The following is a 25379-nucleotide window of genomic DNA, read 5'->3' on the forward strand; positions in this document are numbered from 1 at the left end:
AGGTGAGGGGACCTGCTCAAGGGTACAGGAAGACAGCACTGAGGCCCTGGCACCCTGGTCTCTACACACAGGGGGAGGCAGGATGACAAGGCAGGGCCACTCAATCTACCGGGAGAGTTGGGACTCAGCCCATGTTAGCGTCAGAGAAGGAACCTGGGGCCCAGACTCCAGGAAACCCCCCAGTTGCTCAACAAATAGACTGTGGACTTACACTGCCTGACATTGAAGCTTACTATAAAGCCACAGTTGTCAAACAGTATGGTATTGGCACAAAGACAGACATATAGATCAATGGAATCAAATTGACAATTCAGAAATCAACACCCAGATCTATGGTTGACTGATATTTGATAAGGCCCTCAAATCCACTGAACTGGGACATAACTGTCTCTTCAATAAATGGGGCTGGGAGAACTGAATGTCTATAACCAGAAGAATGAAACAGGACCCCTACCTCACAACCCTACATAAAAACTAACTCAAAGTAGATCAAAGACCTCAATATAAGAGACAGTAGCATAAAACTCCCAGAAGATAACATAGGGAAACATTCAAGACCTTGTATTAGGAGGTAGATTCTTAGACCTTTCACCCAAAGCACAAGCAACTAAAGAAAGCATAAATAAATGGTAACTCCTCAAAATTGAAAGCTTCTGCACCTCAAAGGAATTTCTCAAAAATGTAAAGAGGCAGTCAACTCAATGGGAAAAAATATTTGGAAACCATGTATCTGATAAGAGATTGGTATCTTGCATATATAAAGAGATCCTACAACTCAAGAATAATAGTACAAACCGCTCAATTATAAAATGGACAAAAGATATGAGAAGACATTTCTCTGAAAAGTAAATACAAATAGCTAAGAAACACATGCAAAAACGTTCATCTTCACTAGCTCTTAGGAAGATGCAAATCAAGACCACAATGTGACAATATCCCACACCATTTAAAATGACTGACTTTAAACAAACAGGAAACAAATGCTGGAGAGGATGTTGAGAAATTGGAACTCTTATTCATTGCTGATGGGACCATACAACGGTACAGACACTGTGGAGGACAGTTTGGCTTTTCCTCAGAAAACTAGGTATCGAGTTACCCTATGATCCAGCAGTATATACCAGAAAATCTGAAAGCAGTGACAAGCACAGATCTTTGCAAACCAATGTTCATAGCAGCATTGTTCACAATTGCCAGGAGATGGAAACAATCCAAATGTCCTTCGACAGATGAGTGGATGAAAAAAATGTGGCATAAGCACATGGTGGAATATTATGCGGCAGTAAGAAGGAATGAGGTCGTAAAACATATGACAACATGGATGAACTTTGAAGACATAATGCTGAGTGAAATAAGCCAGGCACAAAAGAAGAGATCATCTCTGTAACCACTAATGTGAACTCTGTGAAACTCCATACCAGACAAGTCCTAAAACCCAGAGGCAGCAGCTGCTTTAACATCAACTATTAGGTGCGGCCCCTTCCCCATACCATTGACACCCCCTTTTAATACGAACAAGTTAGGGTGCTCACTGCCTAGACTCTCCTGAAGATGGAGAAAGATTAAGTCAGAGGAAGGAGCAGCAACAAACAAGGTAACATGAACAAAGGTCTAGGAATACGGAAGCTTTATATAGTTACATATACACTTTTGGAAGTGGGGCTGTTGGAAGGGCTGCAAGGAGGGAAATGACATGGTGGAACTGAAGGCTACTGCAGCCCTTGGCATTTGTTCTATAGCTGCTCATTGAATTGTGCCTTGAAGGTCTTCTCTTTTATTTATATACCTTGTACTGCATAAGGAAAGACCTGAAATTGTGGAACTGTAACCCATAACAATTTTGGAAATTATCTATATGACTACTTGTTGAGCTGTACATCAAGAGATATTTTACAGTAACAGAAATGGCTGAAGTTGTGAAACTGCGACCCATGACATTCTTTGAAATTTGCTTTCTAACTACTTGTGAAATCATCCATTGAAAGTTATCACTGTCATGTATATAGGTTAGAGTTCACAAAAAAGAAAAAAATGGAAAAAAATGGACTGTGAGTATGAGTATGTGAGTATGACGAAAGGGGGAGGGAGGGAGGGAAGGAGGGAGGTAGAAGAAGGGAGAAGAGCAGAGGGAGAAGGAAAGGCAGGAAGCAGGGAGGGAGGGACAGAGAGGAGAGGGAGAGGCCGGGTGTTATGAACCCATCTGAGGCGTATAAATCAATCCAAAAGCAAGAGCCTCATTTTCATCCTAATTTAAAACACACAAAAAGTGAGGGGGCAAGATGGCGGAGTGGTGAGGAGCAGAATTTCGTCTCTCCCCTAGAGCAGCTGGCAATTACCCAAGAACTACATGAAACAGTGTTTTCAGGGTCTCCAGTAACCAGTCGCACATTGGACGCAAGTTTGGAACTGGAGGAAAAGCTGAGATCGCAGCGAACATTGTAAGTTCCCCGGACCAGGGGTCTGGCGCCCCTCCCCACCCAGACCTCACAGACTGTCTTGCTGCCGGCTCCCTGAAAGGGGGGAAAAAAACCCCCAAAAATAGCAATCTGCTGAGGGCAAGAAGGGAGGCTCAACCCAGCCTCAACTGCAGAATTAATTAACAAATTAATTAACTAACTTTGGGAGCTGGGGTGCTAAAGAAGGGCTGGGCTCCGAGAAGTGGGGGCACGTAAAAGCGGGCACCCATTCCCAGACTCCAAAAAAGCCATTTTTTTTCCCCTACATTTTGTCCCTTCTGGCTTCTCACTGATCCCTTATCTTTTTGCATTTCAATAGCCCCCAGCAGGGGTGGAACTGAAGGGTTGGAGAGTAATTATCAGACAACAGCCCAAAGCATATCTTTAAATGCTCTATTCTGACACTGACAAAACTTCCAGGCTGGGGAAAGACTTTTAAAAGAGACTCTTTTTTTTTTTTTTTTCCTTTTTTCTTTTTCTTGATTTCTTTTCTATTGTTTTCTTTTTAAATCTAAAAGTAATATATGTGTTTATTTTCTATCGAAAAGCCCAGGTTGGGGGACTGGGCTGGGCTTGGGGGAGACAGAGTACCCACAGTGTCTTTGAATTCCGTTTTCACTACTGAAGGCCTCCAGCCCCGTCTTTAATTGGCAACTCAGGCTGACCAAGGAATCTACCTGGAGAGGCCCCAAAGAGGAGAGAGGAGAAGGGAATAGTGCCTCTGAGAGACAACTGGAGTTCTGAGGATTGGGAGAGTGGAGGGAGGTCCAGCTCAACTGGCAGTCCTCCTTCTGGGAATTCAGACCCCAGGGGCTGGAATTCAGATTCCAGCTTCAGTCAGCCACGTCCCTGACAGGATCAGAGTCACCAGGAGAACTAAAGTCTCCATACCTCCTTACACTGGTGGGGGAGCTGCGGGCTGGCCAGCGCCACCTGCTGGACAGGAGAGGAAAAGCACCGATTCTAAAGACCTCGTAGGAGGTTCTCATTCTCAGGAAAACTCCATACCCTCCCAGTGAGACCTGGGCCTCACTAGACTGGGAGAATCTGACTAGGGTCGATCATATCTGAGGAGACCCACTCACAAAAAGGTTACATAGAGGCACAGCAAGAAACAGAAAAAACAAGAGGGGAAAAATTCTGATCAACTAAATAGAACGTAAGTTAGAGGTCTAGAATAAGTTGAACTGAATAACAGAGGCCAGAGAACAAAGCCAACCAACAAGAAAACCACTAGGTAAAAGACAGAAAACAAGCTCCAAAATAAACTAATCAAGAAAATCAGATGCCTAGACAACTTAAGATAACAAGTCATACCAGGAAACATGAAAACATGGACCAGCCAAAGGAACAAACTAATAGCTCAGCTGAGACACAGGAGTGGAGGCAATTAATGCTAAATAAATTCGATGAAATGAAGGAAGATATAGCAAAAGAGCTGAAGGATATAAAGAAGACACTGGCTGACCATAAAGAAGAATTCATAAACTTAAGAAAACAAATGGCAGAACTCATGGGAATGAAGGCCACAGTGGAGGAGATGAAAAACACAATGGAGGGTCACAACAGTAGATTTGAACAGGCAGAAGAAAGGATCAGTGAACTGCAAGACAGGTCATTCGAATTCATACACACAAAAGAACAGATGGTGAAAAAAATGGAAAAATATGAGCAGGGTCTTAGGGAGCTGAGTGACAACATGAAATGCACAAATATACGTGTTATGGGTATCCCAGAAGGAGAAGAGAGGGGAAAAGGGGCAGAAAGAGTATAGAAGACATATTCACTGAAAATTTCCCAACTCTTATAAAAGACAGAAAATTAGAGACTCAAGAAGCACAATGTACCCCAAATAGAATAGATCCCAATAGACCTACTCCAAGACACCTACTGGTCAGATTGTCCAATGTCAAAGACAAAGAGAGGATTCTGAAAGCAGCAAGAGAAAAGCAATCCATCACATACAAGGGAAGGTCAATAAGACTAGGTACAGATTTCTCTGCAGAAACCATGGAGGCAAGAAGACAGTGGCATGATATATTTAAGATACTGAAAGAGAAAAACTGCCAACCAAGAATTCTATATCCAGCAAAACTTTCCTTCAAAAATGAGGGAGAGATTAAAACATTTTCAGACAAACAGATACTGAGAGAGTTTGTGAATAAGAGACTGGTGCTACAAGAAATATTAAAGGGAGTGCTACAGGCTGATAGGAAAAGACAGGAGAGAGAGAGTTGGAGAAGAGTGCAGAAATGAAGATTATCAGGAAAGGTAAAAGGAGAGGAAAAAATAAGATACGACATATAAATTCCAAAAAACAAAATGGTAGTAGAAAGTACTGCCCTTACAGTAATAACACTAAATGTAAATGGATTAAACTCCCCAATAAAAAGACACAGACTGGCAGAATGGATTAAAAAACAGGACCCATCTATATGCTGTCTACAAGAAACTCACTTTAGACAGAAGGACAAACATAGACTGAAAGTGAAAGGTTGGAAAAAGATATTTCATGCAAACAACAACCAGAAAAAAGCGGGAGTAGCTATATTAATATCAGACAAGTTAGACTTCAAAAGCGTAACAATTAAAAGAGATAAAGAAGGACACTATATATTAATAAAAGGGTCAATTCATCAAGAAAACATAACAGTCATAAATATTTATGCACCAAACCAGAATGCCCCAAAATTCATGAGGCAAACACTACGATCACTGAAAGGAGAAATAGATACCTCTACAATAATAGTTGGAGACTTCAATACACCACTCTCATCAATGGATAGAACATCTAGACAGAGGATCACTAAAGAAACAGAGATGTTGAATTGTATGATAAATGAACTAGACTTGACAGACATCTATAGAACACTACATCCAACAACAGCAGGATACACTTTTTTCTCAAGTGCTCATGGAACATTCTCTAGGATAGACCACATGTTGGGTCACAAAGCAAGTCTCAACAAATTTAAAAATATTGATATTATACAAAACACTTTCTCAGACCACAATGGAATGAAGTTGGAAATAAAAGACAGAAGGCCATAAAATTCACAAACATATGGAGGCTAAACAACACCCTCTTAGAAAACCAGTGGGTAAAGTAAGAAATTACAAGAGAAATTAGTAAATACCTTGAGGCAAATGACAATGAAAACACAACTTATCAAAACTTATGGGATGCAGCGAAGGTGGTGATGAGAGGGAAATTTATTGCCCTAAATGCCTATATTAAAAAAGAAGACAGAGCAAAAATTGAAGAGTTAACTGCTCGCCTGGAGGAATTAGAGAAAGAACAGCAAACTAACCCCAAAGCAAGCAGAAGGAAAGAAATAACAAAGATTAGAGCAGAAATAAATGCAATTGAGAACAGGAAAACAATAGAGAGAATCAACAAAACCAGAAGTTGGTTCTTTGAGAAAATCAATAAAATCGATGGACCACTGGCTAGGCTAACAAAAAAAAAGAGAGCAGATGCAAATAAATGCAATCAGAAATGGGAAAGGAAATATAATTACTGACCCTGCAGAAATTAAGGAGATAATGAGAAGATACTATGAGCAACTATATGCTAATAAACTAGACAAGTTAGATGAAATGGACAACTTCCTAGAAAAGCATAAACAACCAACATTAACTCAAGAAGAAACAGATGACCTCAACAAACCAATCACAAGTAAAGAGATTGAGTCAGTCATCAAAAAGCTCCCAAAAAGGAAAAGCCCAGGACCAGATGGTTTCACATGTGAATTCTACCAAGCATTCAAGAACAAATTAGTACCAATCCTGCTCAAACTCTTCAAAAAAATTGAAGAAGAGGGAAAGCTACCTAACTCTTTCTATGAAGCCATCATCACCCTAATATCAAAACCAGGCAAAGATACTACAAAAGAAGAAAATTATAGACCAATTTCTTTAATGAATATAGATGCAAAAATCCTCAACAAAATACTAGCAAATCGAATCCAGCAGCACATTAAAAGAATTATACACCACGACCAGGTGGGATTTATTTCAGGTATGCAAGGCTGGTTCAACACAAGAAAATCAATTCATGTAATACACCACATCAATAAATCAAAGCAGAAGAACCACACGATCATCTTGATTGATGCAGAAAAGGCATTTGACAAAATTCAACATCCTTTCCTGATGAAAACACTTCAAAGGATAGGAATAGAAGGGAACTTTTTCAATATGATAAAGGCAATATATGAAAAACCCACAGCTAACATCACACTCAATGGGGAGAGACTGAAAGCTTTTCCTCTAAGATCAGGAACAAGACAGGGATGCCCACTATCACCATTGCTATTCAACATTGTGCTGGAAGTTCTAGCTAGAGCAATTAGGCAAGAAAAAGAAATAAAAGGCATCCAAATTGGAGAGGAAGAAGTAAAACTTTCACTATTTGCAGATGACATGATTCTATATGTAGGAAATCCAGAAAAATCTACAGCAGCTACTAGAACTAGTCAATGAATACAGCAAAGTAGCAGGCTACAAGATCAACACGCAAAAATCTGTAGTGTTCCTATACACAAGTAATATGCAACTAGAGGAGGAAATCAAGAAAAAAAATCCCATTTACAATAGCAACCAAAAGAATCAAGTATTTAGGAATAAACTTAACCAAGGACACAAAAGACCTTTACATAGAAAACTATAAGAAACTGCTAAAAGAAATTGAACAAGACCTGAAAAAATGGAAGAACATACCATGTTCATGGATTGGAAGACTAAATATAGTTAAGACGGCAATTTTACCTAAACTGATTTACAGATTCAATGCAATACCAATTCAAATCCCAACAACTTACTTTACAGAAATAGAAAAACCAATAACTAAATTTATTTGGAAGGGTAAGGTGCCCCGAATAGCCAAAAATGTCTTGAGAAAGAGGAGTGAAGTGGGAAGTCTCACACTACCTGACTTTGAAGCATATTACAAAGCTACAGTGCTCAATACAGCATGGTACTGGCATAAGGACAGATATACTGATCAATGGAATCGAATTGAGTGTTCCGAAGTAGACCCTTACATCTGTGGACAACTGATCTTTAATAAGGCAGTGAAGCCGAAGCAACTGGGAAAGAGCAGCCTGTTCAATAAATGGTGTTTGGAGAACTGGATATCCATTTCCAAGAGAAGGAAAGAGGATGTCCATCTCACACCTTTTACCAAAATTAACTCAAAGTGGATCAAAGACCTAAACATTAGCACCAAGACCATAAAACTCTTAGAAGAAAATGTAGGGCAATATCTTAAAGATCTTGTGAAAGGAGGTGGTTTCTTAGACCTCACACCCAAGGCACGAGCAACCAAAGAACAAATAGACAAATGGGATCTCCTCAAAATTAAACACTTTTGTACATCAAAGGACTTTGTCAGAAAAGTAAAAAGGCAACCTACACAATGGGAGATGATATTTGGAAACCACGTATCAGATAAGGGTTTAATATCCCAAATATATAAAGGAATCCTGCATCTCAATAACAGAAAGACAAACAATCCAATTAAAAAATGGGCAAAAGACATGAACAGACATTTTTCTGAAGAGGAAATACAAATGGCTCAAAAGCATATGAAAAAATGCTCAACTTCACTGGCTATTAAGGAAATGCAAATCAAAACCACAATGAGATATCATCTCACACCTACCAGAATGGCCATTATCCAAAAAACAGAAAATGACAAGTGCTGGAGAGGATGTGGAGAAAGAGGCACACTTATTCATTGTTGGTGGGAATGTAGAATGGTGCAACCACTCTGGAAGACAGTATGGAGGTTCCTCAGGAAGCTAAATATAGATTTGCCATATGACCCACCTATTTCATTGCTGAGTATATACTCAGAGGAACTGAAACTTAAGACACAAACAGACATTTGTAAACCAATGTTTATTGCAGCATTATTCACAATTGCCAAGAGATGGAAACAGCCCAAATGTCCATCAAAGGACGACTGGATAAACAAACTGTGGTATATACACATGATGGAATATTATGCAGCTGTAAGACAGAACAAAGACATGGATCATGTAATAATGTAGATGAACCTTGAGGACATTATGTTGAGTGAAGTTAGCCAGAAACAAAAGGACAGATTCTGTATGGTCTCACTAATATGAACAGACATTAATGAACAAACTTTGGGAGTTAAAAGCTGACAACACAGGTGACCAGGAGATAGAAAGAGGGCAGAGATCAGCCATTTGATGCTGAAGGACTACAGAATGTTTAGGATTGATTGCATAGATCCAGAAATAGATAGCATAATACTGTGTGATGGTAGCATGGTATTGTAAGTACACTGAACAAAGATATCTGTGAGTAAAGCTGAAAGAGGTGGGATAGGAGAATGTATGACACCAGAGGTAAAGATAGATGATAAAGACTGGGACTGTATAACGTGGCAAAAACTGGAGTGGCCAATGACTGTTACTAAATATACAAATATAAAAATGTTTTTGCATGTGGGAAAGCAAATGAATGTCAACCATGTAGAAATTTGAAAAAGGGATGGTATTCAGGAAAAAACATAATCAAAGCAAACCGGAGTCTATGGTCAACAGTAACATTGTAATATACCTCCATTAAATGTAACAAAGGCAATACGCCAATGCTAAATGTATATGAGAGGGGGATATAGGGGAGTAATATGGGATTCTTGCTAGTGGTGTTATTTGCTGTCCTTAGTAGTATATTGTATTGTATGACATGTTATTTTTCTTTTTATCATTTTTTCTTATTGCTAAAAAAAAAACAATTTTTCTTGTAGTAATCAGTATGTTCAAGTGCTGATTGTGGTGATAAATGTACAACTTTATAATGATACCATGAACAACTGATTGTACACTGTGGATAAATGTATGGTATGTGAACATAACTCTATAAAATTGTAGGAAAATATATAGGAGTAAAAGTGTTGGAGAAAACATGGTGAGAGGGATGATGCCTCACCAATATGGACTAACTACAATGTGTAAACTCAGAATTGAATCTTAGAACATAGCCTAACGTGGACACAATAATTGTAATAGTCCCTAGATTGTAAGCTCTTACAGCAGTTAACTCTATCCCTGAATTGTAAGGCCTATCTCTAAACTTTGAGATGCTGATCCCCTAGCATATAACCTGATTGGTCTCTGGAACAATGCATATCTCCGAGACACCTGAAACGCAGAGCTAGAGCTCGGCAGATATGAATGTCAGTATTAGTGCATACAGCCACTGTCAAAAAAAAAAAAAAAAAAAAAAAAAAAGCTGAAAAAGAGCCCAGACTTCAATTAGTGATATGAATGAAGCAGGTCTGGTTAAGACCAGGGCAAGCCAGGCCAAAGGGTAAAGGTTGAAATTGATTGTGTTTTAAAACTTCAACTTATTCATGTGAGACCAAGGGAATAGATATCTATTTGGTACAGGATCTAAATTTTCTAAATGGTACAACCCTACAGTCGGTTTGTTCAAATACCACAATTGCATGGAACTTTGAATAGGAAGTGAGATATGGTAGGTTAGTATAGGCTGGAGTGAAATAGTGACACATCCTAGAGTAATTTGTGCAGATAATAAAAAATATATTTACAGCCTCCCCCTCCCCAGCCTCGAGGATCTGGGGGAAGGTGCGGATGTGTTGGACATCCTCATCTGGACTGGTGTTGATGTTGTCACAAACATTGGGACTGGCGGTTTGATGTGCTGAGCCCTCGAGCATGGGACTTGCCCTTATGAAGCTCATTACCACAAAGGAGAGTCTAAACTTGTATGTAATGGTGCCTAAGAGTCTCCCCCTGAGTACCTCTTTGTTGCTCAGATGTGGCCCTCTCTCTCTCTAACTGAGCCATCTTGACAGGTGAACTTGCTGCCCTCCCCGCTACGTGGGACCCAACTCCCAGGGGTGTAAATCTCCCTGGCAACGCAGAGTATGACTCCCGGGGATGAATGTGGACCCGGCATCGTGGGACTGAGAGTATCTTCTTGACCAAAAGGGGGATGCAAAATGAGACGAAATAGTTTCAGTGGCTGAGAGATTCCAAATGGAGTCGAGAGGTCACTCTGGTGGACATTCTTATGCACTATATAGATAACACCTCTTAGGCTTTAATGTACTGGAATAGCTAGAAGTAAATACCTGAAACTACCAAACTCCAACCCAGCAGCCTGGACTCCTGAAGACAATTATATAATAATGTAGATTACAAGGGGTGACAGTGTGATTGTGAAGACCTTGTGGATCACACCCCCTTTATCTAGTGTATGGATGAGTGGAAGAATGGGGATAAAAACTAAAGGACAAATGGGGTGGGATGGGGGGATGATTTGGGTGTTCTTTTTTTACTTTTATTTTTTATTCTTGTTCTGGTTCTTTCTGATGTAAGGAAAATGTTCAGAGATAGATTGTGGTGATGAACGCATAACTATGTTATCATACTGTGGACAGTGGATTGTATATCATGGATGACTGCATGGTGTGTGACTGTATTTCAATAAAACTGAATTTAATAAAAAAAAAAAATACATATGACATTTAGAAAATCTGAACATCGACTGGGTATTTGATGATATGAAAGGATTATTATTAATTGTTACTTTTTAAAGGGATGATGCCTGTATTTTAATCATGTTACTTAAAAAAAGTATTTTAGAGATAGAAACTGAAATATTTATGGATGAAACAGTATGTCTAGAATTGACTTCTACATAATCTGGGCTAGGGAAGTGGCAAAGGCTTATAGCATACTTCCTCCTTTTGTCTGTACTTGAACTATCCCTTACTGCAAAGTTTAAAGTAAGCAAACACTCTCTTTCTCCCTTCAGGGGTGGCCCCGGCCCTGCCAGTGGCTCAGGGTGCAGTTCCCATCACTATCAGGGAGCTCTCTGGGTTTGCCCTTGGGGGTGGCCCCACCTCGCCCTCCTCCACACGGCTCCCTCCTGCTGGCTTCACTTCCCAGGAGCAGCAGCAGCCTGAGGCAGGAGACCCAGGTCCTGGGGTCCCTGGGGCCACCCAGGCCCAGCTGATGAGATGAAGAGCACCTGGCCATGTGGGATAGTGCACTTGTAGCATTTGATCACCTGCTCGACAAAGAACATCTCACTGTGGTTGGAGGCCGAATGGTAGAACTCGTAAAGGGAGGAGTTGGCCGAGGCCGGCTTGATGAGATAGATCTTCTCCCCCTGCCAACAAGAGGCCATTAGCAGTGCCCCCATCCTGGGGATGCTGGGATCTTAGAAAGCTTCTAGGTATACGTGACCCCAGCAGGAACTGGGCAACACCCCATAATCACACATGCCCACGTTTCTGCAGCCCTCCAAATGGACATGTGTCCCAAAGGGGTACATAAACCCGGTAACTGAGGGAGTTATAAGAAGCTCCACTTTTTGGAACTGTTGGATCTTGGTCTGGGTTAAGGATGGCCACTACTTCCATTGTCAGCATTTGCCAGGCCCCATCATGCTCTACACCCTCACAACAGTGAGATGCCACCCAGTGAGATGGGCCCAGAGGGTGGCCAGGGTGACCTGCTCAGAGCCTTGCAGAGTCAGGGTCAGAAACTGAGCCCCCAGTCCACGCACCATCTATTCTGGAGAAAACCAGTTTGGGGCTGGTTGAACCCCAGACTTTGGGTTTCATCCCCCCCACCCCCAAGTTTTTTCATCCTGCTGCTATTTACATCACGTTTTTCCTTCTGGCCTCCCTAATTTTGCCCCAGTGATGAGCCTCGCAGCTCTCCTCTGATTTGTGAGTGTCCCCAGCATCCCCACCTGGCTGGTTTCTCTAGCCCCCACCCCACGTTTCCAGGATGTGGCCCTTGCATGCCCCGGGGGAATAACACCTTGTCCGCACTTCCAGGAATCCTCCCCAACACCCTCCCTTGGGCACTTGGTCATTTCTCAAGATGCTTTCACCAAATCCTCTCAGGTGCCTCTGTCTCACTAGACAAAGGAGAAATGGCATGTTCTTCTCCGGTCTGGGGCGGCACCCCCACCCCTCCACCCACAAAGGACTCCCTGCCATCCCCAGTGCCTGAAATTCTCCCCAGTCCCTCCTGTGCGGTAACATCCCATCTTAGGCCCCCCACGTTTAGAGCACACGTGGTCTCCAGACCATCTAGTGGTTGGACTGTGGGCTTGCTGAGGGCCCGGGCAGGCCAAGGTCCTTAGGTTCACCTTGAGCACGTGGAACCAGGCAGAGACACCTCCTGAACCGATGAGGAAGTCAGTGTAGCTGTCCTTCACACACGTCAGGCAGGACTCGGGCACTTTGGGTTTAGCCAGCAAAGCATCGTCAGGCCAGTAGTTTTCTCCCCAAGGCTGTTTTTTACAACGTCAGGAGGTTCCATGAAGCTGGACCTTCTGGTCATGGGGAGAGAGACAATGGTCAGTGACGACAAGAATGTTTACCACCGTTTTGGAAGCAATGGGATGTGAAAGGTACTCTATGAAGTCCTTCCTGCACTTTACTTCACTGCCTGGGAAGCAGGTGTCATTGCTCCAGCTTTACAGATGAAGAGACTGAGGTTCTGGGAGGGCAGAAGTGAGCCAGGCCACAGCACTGACTGTTGGCTGATGGATACAAAGCACAGAAGACCAGACGAGGAGAAGCCTAGCAAGCCCAGCTCTGGGCTCAGAAGAGAAAAAAGTCACCCCAGAGTAAACATATCCTTTCCAGGTAAACCAGAAAGCAGCCATTTCCAGGCCATCCTCCATGAGTGTGACGGGGCAATTTGCACTGAAAGACAATATTGTTTCTCCTGCACAACACAAGCACCTCCCAGAGTCTCTGCAGCAAAAGCCGCTGCTCCCCGGGGGATACAGCAAGGTGTACACAACTACCACCTCCGTTCACATTCAAATCCACCAATCCACCTCCAGGGAGGATGGAAAAGGTTAAGGGGTCTCTAATTCAATGAAATGCCACTGTCTTGGATGAAATAGTTTTAGTGGCTGAGAGATTCCAAATGGAGTCGAGAGGTCACTCTGGTGGACATTCTTATGCACTATATAGATAACACCTCTTAGGTTTAAATGTATTGGAAAAGCTAGAAGTAAATACCTGAAACTACCAAACTCCAACCCAGCAGTCTGGACTCCTGAAGACAATTATATAATAATGTAGATTACAAGGGGTGACAGTGTGATTGTGAAGACCTTGTGGATCACACCCCCTTTATCTAGTGTATGGATGGATGAGTAGAAAAATGGGCATAAAAACTAAATGACAAACAGGGTGGGATGGGGGGATGGTTTGGATGTTCTTTTTTCACTTTTATTTTTTATTCTTATTCTGATTCTTTCCGATATAAGGAAAATGTTCAGAAATAGATTGTGGTGATAACTATATGATTGTACTGTGAACAGTTGATTGTATACCATGGATGATTGTATGGCATGTGAATATATTTCAATAAAACTGAATTAACAAAAAAACCCCCAAGTACTGCATTATAAACATTCAAGTCAGCAATACCTGTGGAGAGACCAACTCACCATGGCTGAGAATCAGGTCTCAGTGTCCTCGGGCAAAAAGGACACCGGCAGGTCTCAGCCTCCACTCCAGAAATTACGGCCATCATTGGTGAAAACCACATCAGCTCAGGCAAGACAGTGAGAAATCAAAGGCCAGGACCTGGCCCCCCGCAACCCCAGCGGCCTCAGGTACAGCCACTCTTCATTAAGATGTCTGTAGGTTCTCATCTGCTGTCACTCTCCCTCCCCAAGGAGCCCACATCTACCCACGATGTGGCCTCGTGGCCCCTCCTTCCTCCCATCCATCCTGGAACCCCCAAAGGCCCCAGAAGAGAAGAGAGTCCACCTTCCCCAGACAGCCTGGCACCCTCACAACCCAGCCACACCCTGTATCCTTTCCCATACTGTAGACCCGTCAGAGACCACAGAAACCCTTTCCCCAGAATCCGAGTCCCTGCCTGGACTGCTCATCAGACATCAAAGCCAGCCTGTTCTCCCGTGCAAATGCTGCTGCTCCCTGCACCCTCCAACCACTAGGAGGGTCATCTGCCCATCTGCGGAAGTCACCCTACGTTCCCTGACCCGCGCCAACCCCACTGTGCACAGTCAGGGCTGGAGGTAAAGCCACAGGGAGTTGAGCATGTGGAGGTGGGAGACACCCTTAATGCTTTGGGGGCCACACCAGTCCCTGTGGGTCTCCCCCGAAGCAGCAGTGCCCAGGAAACTCACAGCACTGACCAACAAATCCCCATCCCCACAGGAGGAATGGCTCTGATGAAGGAGAAACACCCCCCACCTGATGTCAGATGATACTAACAGAACCCAGAGAGGTTCCTGCTGACCCTGGCACTCGCCTGTGTAACTGGGCATAATTGTGAGTAAGTGTAAAACCAATGCTGTAACAAGGCACTCTCAGAGTCTTCCAACTAGACCAGGGGACCCAGAAGGCATCATGAATTCTGCTGGCAACTGGGTGGCAGGGAGAGGCCCAAAGGAAAACAACAGGCCAAAAAAGTATCCCCCTTTAGCTTCCTTAACCACGCACCTGTCTGTGAAGGCCTCTCCTTGGCAGTGTAGCATATAAAATTCATGTTGACATGATCCAGTGTCATCTCTGGTATCAAAGCAACACAATCCTCAGAACTCAGCCTTGGAGAAAATCCATCTCACCAACATGTAGGCAGGCTTGCTCTCATCCAACACCATAATTCATCCCATTTCCCTTTTTTCCTTCACTGCCAGGATGCTCAAACAAAATCCATTGTCCAGGTATACTATCTCCTTGTGACTCACTGTGGGTTTTGATAGCTCTTTTACTGTTTGCCTCCCTGGCCTTTTGCACAGGAGCTTTTGTTAGGTTAAGTGGTTGTGGGAAGTAGGCAAGTTGGAAAGGATCATTGCCAGCCATTGAGTGTCTCTGCCTTTTACGAAGCAATCAGCAGAGTGGAGCAGGGATTGATGGAGATGGGGCAAGAGGGACTTGGGGCTGGTGTAGGCAGCAGGGGCAGGTCAGATGTGAGAGGTAACGAGGGCAGGGCCTGCTGTCCTGGGGAAGCAGAGAGGAGTACCAGGGGCAAACCGCCAGGCTGGTGGCAGCAAGGCACATATCCTCATCAGTGGGATGAGAACCTGACATCAGACTGACCTTTGACACAGAAGAGCCACACGCCCTACTAAGAGCAGGGACCGCGATGCTGATACCAAAAAGCAACAGTTTTTTTTCAGAATTAACCAGTGCTGATACCAAGGACTAAATAAACCAAGACCAGGAGACCACACAGCCTGAATTCCATGAGTGAACAGTGCAGACGGCCTGAACCAGAGGAAAGAGGCTCAAGTCTGGGAAGTGGCAAAAAGTTGATTGCAAAGAAACTGGTATGCTGTGGTATGATTCCTGTTTCTTAAAGGTACAAATTAAAAGCATGAGTGTGAGAGTGTTTAGGTCCATGAGTGAGTGCATGTAAGTGTGAGAGTGTGAATGTGTGTATGGGCGTTAGCAAGTGCATAAGTGGACACACCTAAGTATGTGCGTCAATGTGATGTAGGGCCGTGTGGGAGCATGTACGCCTCTGGGCATGTATAAATGTGAACAAGTGGGTGGAAATGTCTGCATGAAGATGTGAAGGTGGCAGTATGTCGGTAAGAATGACATGTGAGCATGCAAGTGCACCATTGAGTCTGTCGTGTGGGTATTTGAGTGTGTCCATGTGTGTTTGGGAAGGTACCGGTGTTTTGGTGTGCCAGTATGTGTCAGTGAGCGCGCTGGTCTCAGTGAGTGGGAGTCTGTAGGAGTGTCACGTGTCAGTGAGTGTATTAATCTGTGCCGTGAGTTTTGGTGTCTCGATGTCGGCAAGTACGAATGTGTTGGTGAATGTGTCAGAGAGTATGTGCCATGGATATGTTGGTGTGTTTGTGAATAAATGTGTCAGTGACTGTGAATGTGTTGGTGAGTCAGTCTTAGTGAGTGTGTACAAAGTGTCATAGGAATGTGTGTTGAGTTTGTCACAGTGAGTGGGAGTCTGTGGGTGTGTCATGAGTGTGTCTGGGAGGTATTGCCACTGGTGTGTCTGTGTCTGTGAGTGTGTCAGTGAGCATCAAGTAGACACATCCATAAATGAGTGTGAGTGTGTGGGTGAGGCAGTGCCTGAGTATGTGTCAGGAAGGTGTTAGCGAGTTTGTCGGTGTCATGGTTGTGACAGTGAGTGTGTCTGAGAGGTAGTATCACGAGTGTGTCAGTGAGTGCACTGGTGAGTGAGTGTGAGCATGTGTACTACTAGAAGAAACCACACTGCACTGCTAACAATGGTTTTTTCTGGGGAGTGGCTAGGGAAACAAGCCAGAGGATTTGGTTTTCCACTCCTGATTTTTGTTTGTATTTTTCACAATCTATCACGTTTACAGATTAAAAGGGAACCAGCAGGAGCTTGGGCAAGATGGTGGCATAGAGAGGAGTGGAAGCTAAGTAGTACCCCTGGAACAACTACAAAAAACCAGAAACAACTAGTAAATAATCCAGAATAACCGTGGAGGGACAAACAAGACCGTCCACTCATCATACACCAACCTGAATCGGGAGGAATGCCCAAGATCACAGCATAAAATCTGTAAGTAAAACCTGCGGATCCAAGTTGCGAGACCCCCTCCCCCATAGCCCGAGCTGCAAAGCCGCGTGGTGCCACAGAGAAGCTCTCTCCCAGCAAGCAAATAAATATAGCTCAGCTGAGCTCCAACTGGGGTTTTAAGTAGTGAGTGTGAACTGCTCACTACAGGTACAAATCCCCAAAAAACAGAGAGAGGCTTTGGGTGACGACTGACCTTGGGAGAGCCGGAGGGTCGCCTTGGACTGAGTCTGAAGGGGACTATCTGTTTCTTTTTCAGCTCAGTGGAGAAAGCCACAGTCATTTTCAGTTTCCAGGGCTGTGACTCAGAGAAGGGTGGAGACCACACAAGCAGAGAGAGAGACCACTGAAATGCTAATGACCTCCCCCTAGGGGGTCTATCTTCTCTAAGAGGAAAGGAGTGGGGCCCTTTCCATTCAGAACCAGACCCCAGAGCCCGGGGGAACACAGCCATACCTCCTCATACCAGTCAAGAATTATAGACTAACAGGCACCACCTGCTGGGCAGAAAAACACAGTGACCTGAGGCATCAAAGGGTGAAGCAATTTTCTAAAACACACCCGCAGGGAAACCAGATACTGAATATTTCTTCCCTCTGAGACCTGAGCCTGTTCTGGTCTGGGAAAACCTGATTTGGATAACCAAGGAACCATGCCTAGACAACAGAAAATTACAACCTACACTAAGAAAAACAAAGTTATGGCCCAGTAAAAGGAACAAACATACACTTCAACTGAGATACTGGAATTTAAACAACTAATGCTAAATCAATTCAAAAAGTTTAGAGAAGATATTGCAAAACAGATAGAGGCTGTAAAGAAAACACTTGACATACATAAGGCAGAAATCGAGAGTTCAAAAAAACAACTAGTAGACTCTATGGAAATGAAAGGCACAACACAAGAGATGAAAGACACAATGGAAACATACAACAGCAGATCTCAAGAGGCAGAAGAAAACAGGAACTGGAGAACAAAACACCTGAAAGCCTACATGCAAAGGAGCAGATGGAGAAAAGAATGAAAAAATATGAGCAACGTCTCCGGGAACTTAAGGACGAAACAAAGTACAATAATGTATGTATCACTGGTGTCCCAGAAGGAGAAGAGAAGGGAAAGGGGGCAGAAGCAGTAATAGAGGAAATGATGAAAATTTCCCATCTCTTATGAAAGACATAAAATTACAGATCCAAGAAGTGCAGCATACTACAAACAGAAGAGATCTGAATAGGCCTACGCCAAGACACTTAATAATCAGATTATCAAATGTCAAAGACAAAGAGAGAATCCTGAAAGCAGCAAGAGAAAAGCCATCCATTACATACAAAGGAAGCTTAATAGGACTATGTGCGGATCTCTCAGCAGAAACCATGGAGGCAAGAAGGAAGTGGTGTGATATATTTAAGATACTGAAAGAGAAAAACCACCAACCAAGAATCCTATATCCAGCAAAACTGTCCTTCAAATATGAGGGAGAGCTCAAAATATTTTCTGACAAACAGACAATGAGAGACTTTGTTAACAAGACACCCGCCCTACAGGAAATACTAAAGGGAGCACTACAGAGTGATAGAAGACAGGAGTGCGTGGTTTGGAACACAATTTTGGGAGATGGTAGCACAACAATGTAAGTACACTGAACAAAGATAACTATGAATACAGTTGAGAGAGGAAGGTTGGGAGCATCTGAGACACCAGAAGAAAGGAGGAAAGATAAGACTGGGACTGTGTAACTTGGTGAAATCTAGAGTGTTCAACAATTCTGATAAAATATACAAATATGTTCTTTTACAAGGGAGAACAAGCAAAAGTCAACCTTGCAAGGTGTTAAAAATGGGGAGGCACTGGGAGAGGGATGTAATCAACATAAACTAGAGACTGTAACTAATAGAATCATTGTATTATGCTTCCTTTAATGTAACAAAGGTGATATACCAAGGTGAATGCAGATAAGAGGGGGGGATAGGGGAGGCATGTTAGACACTTGGCATTGGTGGTGTTGTCTGATTCTTTACTTTGATTTAAGGTTATGTTTCCTTTTGCTTCTTGCTAGCTGTCATTTTTTTTCCTCTTTCTTTTGCCTCTCTACCTTCTTTGACTCTCCCTCCTGCCTTGTGGAAGAAATGTAGATGCCCTTATGTAGATACTGGTGAAGGTGGTGAACACATAAATGTATGACCATGCAGAGAACCATCGATTATTTACTTAGGATGGAATGTACAGTGAGTGAACAAAACCATATAAAAAAAATAGGTTGATGACAAAACCTTGAGGGCAATGTACTGAGTGAAATAAGCCAGACACATAAGGACAATTATTGCAGGGTCTCACTGATAGGAACTAATTACAATATGTAAACTCATAGACATGAAATATAAGGTACCAAGATACAGAACGAGGCTTAAGAATGGGGAGCTGTTGCTTAGTATGAGCAGAATGTTCAAATAGGATGAACTTAAATGTTTGGAAATGAACAGACATGTCGGTAGCAAGATGTGAGAATAACTAACAGCGCCGAATGGTGTGTGAATGAGGTGGAAAGGGGAAGCTCAGAGTCATATATGTCACCAGAAGGAAAGTTGCAGGTCAAAAGATGGGAATGTATAAAACTGAATCCTATGGTGGGCAATGTCCATGATTAACTGTACAAATACTAGAAATCGCTTCCATGACCCAGAACAAATGTATGACAATACAATTAGAAGTTAATAATAGAGGGGCATATAGGGAAGAAATATATACCTATTGCAAACTAGATACTACAGTTAGTAGTATTTCAACATTTTTTCATAAACAATAACAAATGTACTATACCAACACTATGAGTCAACAATTGAGGGGGATTGGTTAGGGACAGGGGAGGATTCAAGTTTCCTTTTCTTTTTTTCTTTTTTCATCTTTCACTTTATTTCTTGTCTGGAGTAATGAAAAGTTTCTAAAAATTGAACAAAAATTAAGTGTGATGGATGCACAGCTGTATGAGGGTACGCAGGGGCAAGTGATTGTACACTTTGGATCTTTGGATAATTGTATGGTATCTGAACAATTCCAATAAAAATTAAAAAGGAAAAAAAATGTAAACTAGAAAAAAAAATGGATTAATATTGAAATTGAGGAACAGCCCCCCTACACTTACTTTATGACCTCTATAAATTATGATCCTGCAGGAATTCCATACAGTAAAAGCCACCCTTGTTTCACACACACATAGACACAGAAATACAGTCAGGTTTTCAATATATGTCTTAATATATATAAATGACAAAAGACAGTATCAGAATATAAACTGTTTTTATACAAAGTAAAAAAAAAAAAAAAAGGCAACCAGCAGAAATACATCTGCGCCTGTGTACAGTCGCTGGGACGCTCGGCATGTGTTTCCTCAAGGACAGGTGCAGCCTGACAGCGCCCTGCTCTCCATTCACCCCACACCCCTGTGGCCCCCCACCAGCCTGGCCCCTGAGGGATGGAGGGCAGTCACTCACCTAGTGTCACAGAACTTGAGGTTGGTGAACTCGAGGACTCGCTTCAGGTTGGTGCTGTATTCGTAGTGCAAAAACTTCTTCAGCTTCATCTAGCAGTCCTTCTGCTTGGTGATGTCCATCATGTCCACACTGTGATCACGTCCCGGGGAAGCTGGCGGGAGGTGCTAAGCTGTCCCCAGGGTAAGCTCGCCGGGCCGCTCGAGGGGCAGCCCGTGCGAAGATGACCACAGAGAGCAGGTGCACGGGGGCAGGGCAAGCACACTCGCAGCCGCTGGGCTCCCAGGCTCCGGATCCCACTTTCCGGCTTTCTCCACTGACAAAGCATTTTACACCCTACCTCCCTCAGACTGTCACCAGAACCCCATGATGTAGGCGCAGTGATGAGAGTGGGCCTCAGGTGGGGGCCACAGATGACCAAATAAAAACCCAGGATGCCCAATAAATCCGAATTTCAGCTCAATGACAGTTTTTTTAATTTTTCTGTCAAGTGCGTCTGAAATAATGGATGGGACATACTCTTAAAATCTTTTAAAAATAACCCTGCAATTCTAGGGCATGGACTCATTATTCTGAAAATGGGTAAACTGGTACATAAAGGAAAAAGCACTTATCCTGCATTTTCTGCAGCTGATGAAGACAAGTTCAAGGTAAAAACTGTTGAGGAAAGAAAGCTCAGAATAGCTGAATGAAAAAGGAGGGAAAGTTCTTTTTACAAGAAGATAGAAGGGGACACTCCTTCAGCAAGGATCCTTGACGGCTGCTCTATGTGACGCCTGAAAGGTTGACGGGGACTCTCTGTGGACAGGGGAGGCTGGGCCACTGGCCCAGGGACCCATCTTGGCATCCCTGAGAGAGGGTGGTGGGGTCCTGTGGGCCTCCGTATGGAAGGAAGCACCCAGCCCCTGTGAAGCACAGAAGACTGAGGCCATCAAAGTCCAGCATGATTCGGCCCCTGCCTAGCTCTCCAGTCAAATCTCCCCCTCTCCCCTGAGCCTTCCTTTCCACCACACTGGCCTTTCAGTAGATCCTAGAACGTGCCAACTGCTCACCCACGCCAGGGTGTCTGCACTTGCTGTTGCTTCAGCCTTGAAGGACTCAGGACCCCAGCCAGCGCCCATTCCCACCGCGGGCCTGGTGGCTTATCCTTCAAGTCTTGGTTTACATGTCACTTTCACAGAGAGAGCCTCTCCCGTCCACCACCACCACCTTATATTCTCTACCATAGCACCCTACTGATTTTCGTCATCGAAATTTCTGCAATTCCACTAAATTTACAACCGGCTGCCAGCACAGTCTCTTGGTTTTCCTCTTAGTCCTCTGGATGCTCCTTCAGCCCCCATGACCTGCTCCTTCTCTTCTCCCCTGCCTCCAGGACGGAGTGCTCTGGGGCTCAGTCCTGGTCCTCCTCAGTTCTCTGTCGACACTTCGTCCTCTGGTGATCTCGTACGGTCTTACAATCTTACCTATCTATATGCCAATGACTCCCAAATATCTATTATTTGCAGCCCACATCTTTTCCCTGAACTCAGACCCTATAACCTACTGCTTATTTAACATCCTCACTTAGAGATCTAATAGGCATTAAGATGTCCAAAGTCAAACACCCTCCCCCCATCTATTCTCTTCTCAACCTTTCCCATCTCACTCCATGACATCAACTCCAGTCTTCCAGTTGCTTAGGCCAAAATCTCTGAGTTATGCCTAATTCTTTGTTTTCTCCTACCTCATATCTAATGCATCAACAAACTCTGTCTACCTTCAAAATGTATTCAGAAACCAAACAAAATGTGGTATATCCATACGACAGAATAATATTCAGATACAAAAATGAAGTTCTGATACATGCTATAACACGTATAAACCTTGAAGATGGCATGTGGAGAGAAATAAGCCAGACAGAAAAAGACAGATATTGAATGATCTCACTTATATGAAATAACTAGAATATGCAAATTTGTAGACAGGAAAATATACCAGGGTAGCAGGGGCAGGGGTGGGTAACGGTCAGTTAATGTTTAATGGGTACAGAGTTTCTGCTTTTGTTGATGGAAAAGTTTTGATCATGGATGGTAGTGATGGTAGCACAACATTCTGAATGTATTTAACATCACTGAATTGTATACTTGAAAATGGAAAATGTTGTACATATGTTACAATAAAAATTTAAACATATATATATATTCAGAATCTGAATACCTACCTCCTCCTCCTACTACCATCCTGATCCAAGCCAGATCTTGTCACTCCTTTACTCAGAACTATGCAATGGCTCCCTCGTTTCAGACAAAAGACCAATGACCCACAAATCTTCCATAATCTGCATTACTATTTATCTTCCCCAAATGTACTTCTCTTAACTTTATTTCGTGTTACACTCTCACATTCATCTACCAGCCACGCTGGACTCCTTGCTTGTCCTCAGATTCTCCAGGTACACTCCTGCCCTAAGGGCTTTGCATTGCTGTGCCTCTGTTTGCAATGCTCTTCCTGTGGGATCTGCCTAGCCAAGTCCACCTCCTTCAATTTTTGCTCAAATGTTACCTTTTCAAGGAGGCCTACCCTGATCAGTCTACTTAAAAGAATAACACTGTGTCCTCTTCCTGGTTCTACTATTTTTCCCATAGTACTCACCTAATCATATACTATAATTAGGGTGACCACCTCATCCTGGTTTAATAAGAACTTTCTTGGTTGCCAGGATGTTGGTCACCCTAATTATAATTTATTTACTTTCATTTTCTGCCTCCCCTTGTTATCGTATATAAGTTACACAAGAGGCAGGCGTCTCTGACAGCTGTGTTCACCTAGAATAGTGCCTGATACAACAGCTGCTCAAAATATAGGGCTTAACCACCTGCCCATCCCTATCTTAATCTGTCTGCTGCCAGGTGTCACACTAGTTAACTAGCTGAAAATAATCCACTGTATAATTTTGCACTCTTCCAATTTAATTCCACTGAAATTGAACACTGAAATTTTTGGCATTATTGAGTAGGACCAACAAAAGGAAAAGAGATACCAAAAAATTCCCCATATATATTTGAGTCATTCCCAACATCCCTAAGCCAAGTCAGGATCTTTTCAACTCAATATATTAAAAAAATTAAAATAAAAAAACACTAGTTAAAAATAAATCAACATAACCCACAGTTAATGGATTTCACAGAATGTGGCCTAATTCTGAAAAGAACTCTTCGCCCCTGGCCTGGCTCTTCTGCAAGGCAGCAGTTTCCAGTGCCAAGATGTACAGCACAGGAAACAGGCCAATTCTTACCTCCCGTGGAGAGAAAGGAGCCGGACAAGCCTCCAAAGCAGACGGGAGCTAAGCGCTCCGGTTTCCGAGGGGACGGGCAACGGAGGCAAGCGGCACAGACACAGCCAAGGCGTAGAGGAGGACTCCAAAGCAGACAACCTCCCGGGCTCCACGGTTCGGTCCGCCGAGGCCCGTCATCACTCTTCCTGTGGTCAGCGCCCTTGGAGGAGTCACAGTGAGTGTCCACCAAATCGCCAGCCCCGTGCACAGCCGGCGCGGCCCCGGCACAGCAGCCCGGGATCCCGGACGCCCTGGGGTCTCCAGGCCACGGGGCCGAGGGAGGCGCTGAGGCTCCGGGGCCGGCCGGGCTCGGGGTCGCCGCCCTCCAGCGGGCCCTGGTCCCCGCCCGGGCCGTCTCTGCCGCCGGGATGCTGCTCTCCTCCCCCGGGGCCTGCGAGGCCGCCATGGAGGCTGCACTGGCCTCGTCAGTCCTGAAAGCGAGCCGGGCCCCGCCAGCGACCGCCCGGGGCCAGGCGACCGGGCCCGACCGTCCTGCGGTTCGTCCCGGGACGGGGGCGACAGACACGCGGCCGGACACACGCGGGGCCCGGAGTCACTCGCGAAGCCGACCTCCCGCGCCCAGCCCGAGCGGGGTCCAAGGCCGAGCCGCGGCCGCCCCTCCCCGGCCGCCGGAGCCGCCCTCTTGTGCGCCGGCCCGGAGAGTCCCCCGGAAACAGGGGCCGGCAGCGCGGGAGGACCGGCGGGGCGTGGCGGGAGGACGGCGGGGCGTGGCGGGAGGACCGGCGGGGCGTGGCGGGAGGACGACGGGGCGTGGCGGGAGGACGGCGGGGCGTGGCGGGAGGACCGGAGGGGCGTGGCGGGAGGACGGCGGGGCGTGGCGGGAGGACGACGGGGCGTGGCGGGAGGACGACGGGGCGTGGCGGGAGGACGACGGGGCGTGGCGGGAGGATCGGTGGGGCGTGGCGGGAGGACCGGAGGGGCGTGGCGGGAGGACCGGCGGGGCGTGGCGGGAGGACGGCGGGGCGTGGCGGGAGGACGACGGGGCGTGGCGGGAGGATCGGTGGGGCGTGGCGGGAGGACCGGAGGGGCGTGGCGGGAGGACCGGCGGGGCGTGGCGGGAGGACCGGCGGGGCGTGGCGGGAGGACGACGGGGCGTGGCGGGAGGACCGGAGGGGCGTGGCGGGAGGACGGCGGGGCGCCCCGGAGGACGGCGGCCGGCAGCGGAGTCCGCACCCGCGCGCACGGGCTCCCTCAGCCTCGCAGGGCGGCCGTGTCTGAGAGTCGGTGCGCGACACGCCGTGGGAGCCCTTCCCTTGTTCACGCGGCGAGCACTCACTGTGCCCCTGCTGTGTGCTGACAGGGCTCGGCGGTGAAAACACCGGACAAACAGCAGGGAGCACGCTGAGATCGATTAGCCCCTCTTCCCCTTTTTAAAATTAAATCTCCGAATGGGAAGTGATGCCTAATAAATTAGCCCTAGTAATAATGACAACAGCAAGAATTCCTGCTGTTTATTGTGCAGTTACCACATGTCACATGCTATGGGGGCTGCCTTTTATCCTTTTTCTCTAGT

At 44.8% G+C, this 25379-nt stretch overlaps 1 long non-coding RNA gene and 1 pseudogene across 7 annotated transcripts in view; one reads left to right on the forward strand and one right to left on the reverse strand.

The window, feature by feature from the left end:
* Positions 1–16976, forward strand: part of LOC119531019 — a 55166-nt gene extending 38190 nt beyond the window's left edge. Inside the window, exons 1-4 of one of the 7 annotated variants that reach the window (XR_005216167.1) lie at positions 13772–14546; positions 14689–14806; positions 15643–15835; positions 16830–16976. This is a non-coding gene — a long non-coding RNA (uncharacterized LOC119531019). Of the gene's footprint in view, positions 1–13771; positions 14807–15642; positions 15836–16829 lie in introns of those variants that run through there. The other 6 variants (XR_005216166.1, XR_005216170.1, XR_005216165.1 and 3 more) reach the window with 6 other exon arrangements.
* LOC119531017 lies at positions 12683–24554 on the reverse strand (annotated as a pseudogene).
* Positions 24555–25379: the final 825 nt, after the last annotated feature.

This window comes from Choloepus didactylus, chromosome 4 (assembly GCF_015220235.1).
Source record: "Choloepus didactylus isolate mChoDid1 chromosome 4, mChoDid1.pri, whole genome shotgun sequence".
In the NCBI taxonomy this organism is placed as follows: Eukaryota; Metazoa; Chordata; class Mammalia; order Pilosa; family Megalonychidae; genus Choloepus; species Choloepus didactylus.